This window comes from Vidua macroura, chromosome 24, assembly GCF_024509145.1.
Source record: "Vidua macroura isolate BioBank_ID:100142 chromosome 24, ASM2450914v1, whole genome shotgun sequence".
NCBI classification, from domain to species: Eukaryota; Metazoa; Chordata; class Aves; order Passeriformes; family Viduidae; genus Vidua; species Vidua macroura.
Window position 1 is genome coordinate 6,557,739 of NC_071594.1, and position 5,789 is coordinate 6,563,527.

Genomic DNA, 5,789 nt, shown 5'->3' on the forward strand with positions numbered 1-5,789 from the left:
GCCGCCCCTGCCCCGCCCGCCCTGCGCGGCTCCGGCGGCGGCGGCGGCTCCGGCAGCGGTGCGGGCGGGGCGCACGCGCGGGGCTGTGCGGGAGCCGCCCCGAGCCGAACGGCGGCGGGCGGTGCTGCCGGTAGTGCCGCGGGGCACGGTGCGGGCTCCCTTCGGCGGGCAGCTCGGGGCGTGCGCTGGCCTCCCGCACCCGTGCCCCCCCGGAACACGAACGCCGGCTCTTTTCCCTGGGAAAGAAAACTCAGCAGCCCAGGTTCCTGATGTCAGTTTGTAGGATTCCCTTAGGACTGTCAGGGCAGCACAGGTTTGAGGTGGGGGCAGCTTGGGTCTGCGACACATCTTTGATCGTTTGGATTTTTGGAGGTGTCCGGCCACTCAGGGCCACAGGCCCCTGGAGGCAAAGATCAGCCTTTTTCCTTGGGAAAGAAAAGTGGCCAGCCCAGGTTCCTGATGTCAGTTTGTAGGGTTCCATTGGGACTGTCAGGGCAGCACAGGTTTGAGGTGGTGGCAGGCTGGGTCTGGGACACAATCTTGGTTGTTCGGATTTTTTGGAGGCGGACACCCACTCAGGACCACAGGCCCCTGGAGACGAAGTCTGGCCCTTTTCCTTGGGAAAGAAAAGTGGCCAGCCCAGGTTCCTGATGTCAGTTTGTAGGGTGCCCTTGGGACTGTCAGGGCAGCACAGGTTTGAGGTGGGGGCAGCTTGGGTCTGCGACACATCCTGCGCCGTTTGGATTTTCAGGAGGCGGCCGTGATCATACGCATGTCTGGGGATCTGTTTCTTGCAGTTCAGTGCAGTGGGAGAGCAGCCTGGGTTTCTGCAGCTAGCCCTGCCAGGAAAGCATCCTGTCATCCCACCAGCTGGGAAGAACATTTAAAACATTGCTGCATGCAAAACAACTGATCTTGTCGCAAGTACATCAGGTAAGAACTTCAGGCTGCTAACAAAAATTCTAGATAGGCCTTTAAACTCTGATTTCTGTGGATTTTTAGAGGTATAGGTGGAATATTTGGCTATAAAGCAGGTGCTTTGTCACATCACAGCCCATGTCCAGGGATTTGTGCTTGGCTGAACACAGAAGCCTTGTGTCTGTATGTGGGAGCAATGTTATGGCACTGCACACCTGTATGGGGAAAAAGATCAGGATTGACTGGGCTTCCTCTCAGCAGGGTATTTGTTTTGCAGCATGAATACCCGTGATTTGCATGCTGACATTCTGATGTCTGATTTGTCCCCTGGTGCTAAACTCTGCAGTCATTGTGGTAGGAAGGGAAGATTTGGAACTTTGCTGAACAAGATGAAAAAAAAAAAACAAAACTCTGAAGTTTTCAGTGGAGACCTTCCATGGTGCCAATAGCTAGGAATCCATTTAATCTTAAATCAAGGCTGCCATAGGAGAGGCAATAGAATCTGGAAATGAGGGCTATGCTTTTCATGGGTTTTACATTACTCATTTTGAACAGAGCTGAGAGAAGCTTGGCGTGAAGCCACCGTCCAGAACAATGTAGGGAAGCATATGTGGTTTGAGAATTACTCAATACCATTCGGGCTTCAGTTTTTCCTGTCTTTCAGTCCAAGAAGATCCAGGATTCAGTTTCCTCTGCAGTTAAGAGACTCTACACAGTCTTCTTGAAAATCCAAGTTCATATCTGGATATAACTCTTAGCCAAGGGTGGCCAGACTGTCAAGGTGGTCAAATGCAGTTCCCATAACAAGGTGACACCACCTGAGCAGCGAGAGGGCCCTGCTGGCATGGGGGCAAAGGACAGCCCAAATCCCCAGCCCTCGAGGAGCTGGGCTCCCAGGGACTGCTGGAGGTGACACCCCCGAGCTGCTGTGGGTCCCTGCTGCATTCCCAGGCCAGCCTCACCTCAAAGGGGGCTCCTGGGGAAACAGTCACCTCCTGTCTGGGGGCTGCTCCCAACCCTCCTGCATTAAAGGGAGACTGGTGAATATTTAGTGTCACCTTCATCCTTTGAAGCTTTTTCTATGGGGGAGAGTCTGAAAGGTCAATATCCTTACATTAGACTATTATGTGCCATGCCAAGGTAAGGGAGTTAAACAAGTGGTTTCATGAGCAGCAGAAGTCATGAACCCTGCTTTCCTGCAGATTTGGGGAGGGTTTTCTTCTCCTCCTTGCCTCCTTCAGCTGTAGGACCCCAGCACAGGATGATTACCCAAGACTGGGTTCTTTCCCTAGGTGGGGCAACTACTAGAATATTTTACTCAGAACTTCCAGCCACCTGCCCTATTCAAACTTGGCTGAGACAGCCACCAAGCTTAAAAATTATTGCAGAATTCTGACAGAAAAGGCATGTGCATAAGCTCCAGTTCTTCAGGAAATCAAGCTATCTCTGTCCTTCACTTCCCCCATCATCCCAAAGACAGCTGGTGCAGTAGCTCTGGAAATAAAAAAACTTGGAGCTTTTGCCCTCCACTGGCAGGGTTCTCACTCTGTCAGAGAAATGAAAACAACAACACAAAGTCATTCCTTGCTGCAAAACTCAGCAGGATGCCTTTCCAGCTTGCACACAAAGATGTCTTTGCCCAAACAGGAACACAGGACTCAAAGCAACAAACTGGATTATCCATCCATTACATTTGTGAAAAAATGGAGAATTCAAAGGAGGATCTGCCCAGCCCCATTTCCTCAACTCCATGACAATATTTAAGTTACTGGCAGGATAATTTAACGTGAAGGCTTAAACGTCAAGCCAAATATTCTACCTTCTGCTGCTCAGCTGGACTTCAGCAAACTGTTGTGCAGTAGATTCTACCTCGCCCAACTTTATGGCTGTCCAAAGCAGCCTCCTCTGTCTCTGCAGTGCTCTTGTGTGACCTCCTGTGCCCACCAGGGTTTGCTCTGTTTGCTCTCTGCAGGCACAGGTGTTATCCCAGAGCTGGCACACCCCATCAGTCCCAGGAAGGCACCTCTGTGCCCTTGCACTGCACGCAGATGAATCACAAACACTCTGTGTGCTGCTCACATGATAGCCTGTCGCTGGAGAAGCCCAGAGCACTGGGCTTCATCAATTGCTTGACCTAATTAACGCTGCAGAAAAAGAGGGGATGGTATTTTGATTCCTCCTGACCTAGAAGGAAACCACATAAACACTGCATCTGGGAAGCAAAAATGAACAAACCTATCTCACCTCCCCAAAACCAGACAAATGTTTCCTGTATTAAATGATTTAGTGAGTGGGTTAATTCAGGACTTGACCTACATGATTTATTTCCCATGTATGTGTTTGAATCAGAATTTCCAGTAGCTAAACTCTGACTAACCCTGCTGCCCAGTGCTCCTTCTTCCCCCTTTTAATTCCCTGGCAATGTTGGTGATTTTTTTCTTTTTTTTTTTTTTTTTTTTTTTTTTTATTTACAAACCAAATATAAGTGAGGCTTTTGGCATCCCTGAACTGTGAACAGTGACTGTGGGGACTCATATTAACATTATAGAGCTGTGTCCCTCTCCATAATTTCACTGTCAAGGGTGGCTCTGCTGACAAGTGGATACAAAATGGAGAACAGAGAAAAGACGTGAAACAGGGAAGTGGCAAAGGAACAGGGGAAAAATTATGAAGAAGCAAGGCAGACATTTTTCTGAAACAATGAGCTGGAGGAAGAAATAAGAGATTTTCTTATTAAACAATGCAATGATAAAGTTTCCAATAATATTAGCAAAATTCTCCCTTTGAATTCTGGGCAAAACTTATTGCATAAGGAAAATTTGGGTGGACAGACTCCTAACTCTACATCACATGTCATAGTTACACACCATTCAACTCTTGCCATCAAGTGATTTTGTTTCTCTGACTCCAGAATTTCATCCAGTCTCCTTCTTACATTTTTTAAGGTGCAAAAAGACAGAGGTGGAGCAGAAGGCTTTTGCACAATGTAACGGATCTCACTATTACAGAAAGCAACCTTGTTGACAAGTCTTCATGGTTACTGAGAACTAGAAAACACAGCAGCAACTCGAACTACAGCTCTGTTTGCCTGAATTTATCACCAGAAAATTCCTTTGCAGCAGTGTAAGTTGGACAAGACCCATAGTTTTAGGCTTCAGTACCACACATGGCTAAGCTGATGAAAGAGCTGGTTATCCAGAAAGAGAAGGCTGGCTCCCCTGCTTTCCTTTCCCTGTGTGGTCCTGTCCCTTTTGGCAGCAGCAGGCTGATAGATTAGCTCACCACACCTTGCAGAACCTCACCCAGTGGCTCAGTCTTGAGTCTCAAGCCCTGTCACGGTCTCAAAACAAGTTTAAGTTTCAGTACACACTGAAACAAAGCCCAGATAAATGATGAATAAGAGATTCTGTGTTTACTTTCATAGGAGGACTTAGCAGAGCAGAAAAAGCCATAACCACTGAGAGTCCAGACTAGCTCCAAAAAGAGATTCAGAAAGAAAACTGCAATATTCATAGTCAAACCAAACGAAAACAAAGAAACAAAAGCACAATCAACTGAGACCTGTTTCTTCTGATACCACAGCAGGGACTCCAGCATTATATTTACTGTCTTGTACACATACACATGCCCCAGCCACTCCAAACCACAGAGAGAGCGAGGTGTGTCTGACATCCTTGAGCACAATCACCCTTTTCAGGGCAAGGTCATGCAAGCAAAACTAACAGGAAGCAAAAAGAGTTTGCAAATTAAAGGTGTTAAGAACCCTGACACACCAAGAAGTAGTTACTTTATAGGTGCAAGCAGTGGTAGCTTTTAAGTGTTTACTCCTGTGGGCTTCGATGACTTTACAGGACCATAGGACAGGGTGCCACTTCGTGTAGAGAAAGAGAAGGGGTTTGATATGGGAAGCCAAATGTTTTAAAAGCAAGCTTCCATAACCCATTCAGAATGTGTATATCTTGCTAACAATTCACCTTTCTAAAGCTTGAAATGAAAAGCTAAGTGGCCTTGAACACAAATCCCTAACATTAATGATTTCCTGTGATATTCTGTACTTACTACCTGGTTAAGACACCATGGGTTCCACCCCAAAATCAGCTTAACCTGCTGCACTTAATGACTTGAGACTTGTGTATGCACTTGAAAGCAAACACATCTGCGTCTTTGATATTGCAAGGCCTTTTGAGAAGTATTGAGAAGCAGCTTATTCTCAAAAAACACAGCGAACGATCACGACACTGGGAAATCTGTGCAGTGCCAGCTTAGCTCTCCCCAACACCCCTGGAAGGGAACAAAACATCCTCGCCAAGTTTGCACCAACAATTCGCACCAGCTTGCAAGGCTTCAGGCGCACTAGCGCCGAGATACACCCTGGCACGCTGTTACTCACCCTGCGCTGCCCTAGCTAAGCTCTCTTATCTATTTCCCTTTTCTTTTTGCTTTCAGAACCGCTCAGGGAGAAGCGAGGCGCTCGCTGAGGGGAGGGCGGGACGCGCCGCGCCGCCCGCCCCTCAGCGCCGCTCTCGCGAGACGCCGCCGCGCGGGCTCCATATTGGGGCATCCGTGCCCGGGGCCCGGAGCTCTCGCGAGCGCAGCCCTGAGGCGGCGCCGGGCTGTGCCGCCCGCGGGCAGCGCGCTCCGCGCTCGGGCCGTGCGGGGACAGCGCGGCCGGTGCCGGTGCCAGCGCTGCCTGGGCTCTGCGGGGTGAAGGGGTGGGAGCCCGGGTGCGCCGCGAGGGGCGGAGGCGGCGGCTGCGGTGTCGCCTGCGCCGTCCCACCTGCGGCGGGAGCGCGTCCCCGCCCCGCACGCCGGCGCCCCCGCCTCGCTCGCCGCTGGCCGCACACGGCCGCCGGCCGCGCCTCGCGGGGCCA

At 50.0% G+C, this 5,789-nt stretch overlaps 1 long non-coding RNA gene across 1 annotated transcript; it reads left to right on the plus strand.

Annotated features, from left to right (window-relative positions):
* Positions 1-179: 179 nt before the first annotated feature.
* On the plus strand, positions 180-3,267 carry LOC128818716 (uncharacterized). Its single transcript, XR_008440538.1, has 3 exons — positions 180-262; positions 798-933; positions 1,583-3,267. It is a non-coding gene; the product is annotated as an uncharacterized LOC128818716 (long non-coding RNA).
* The last annotated feature ends 2,522 nt before the right edge of the window (positions 3,268-5,789 follow it).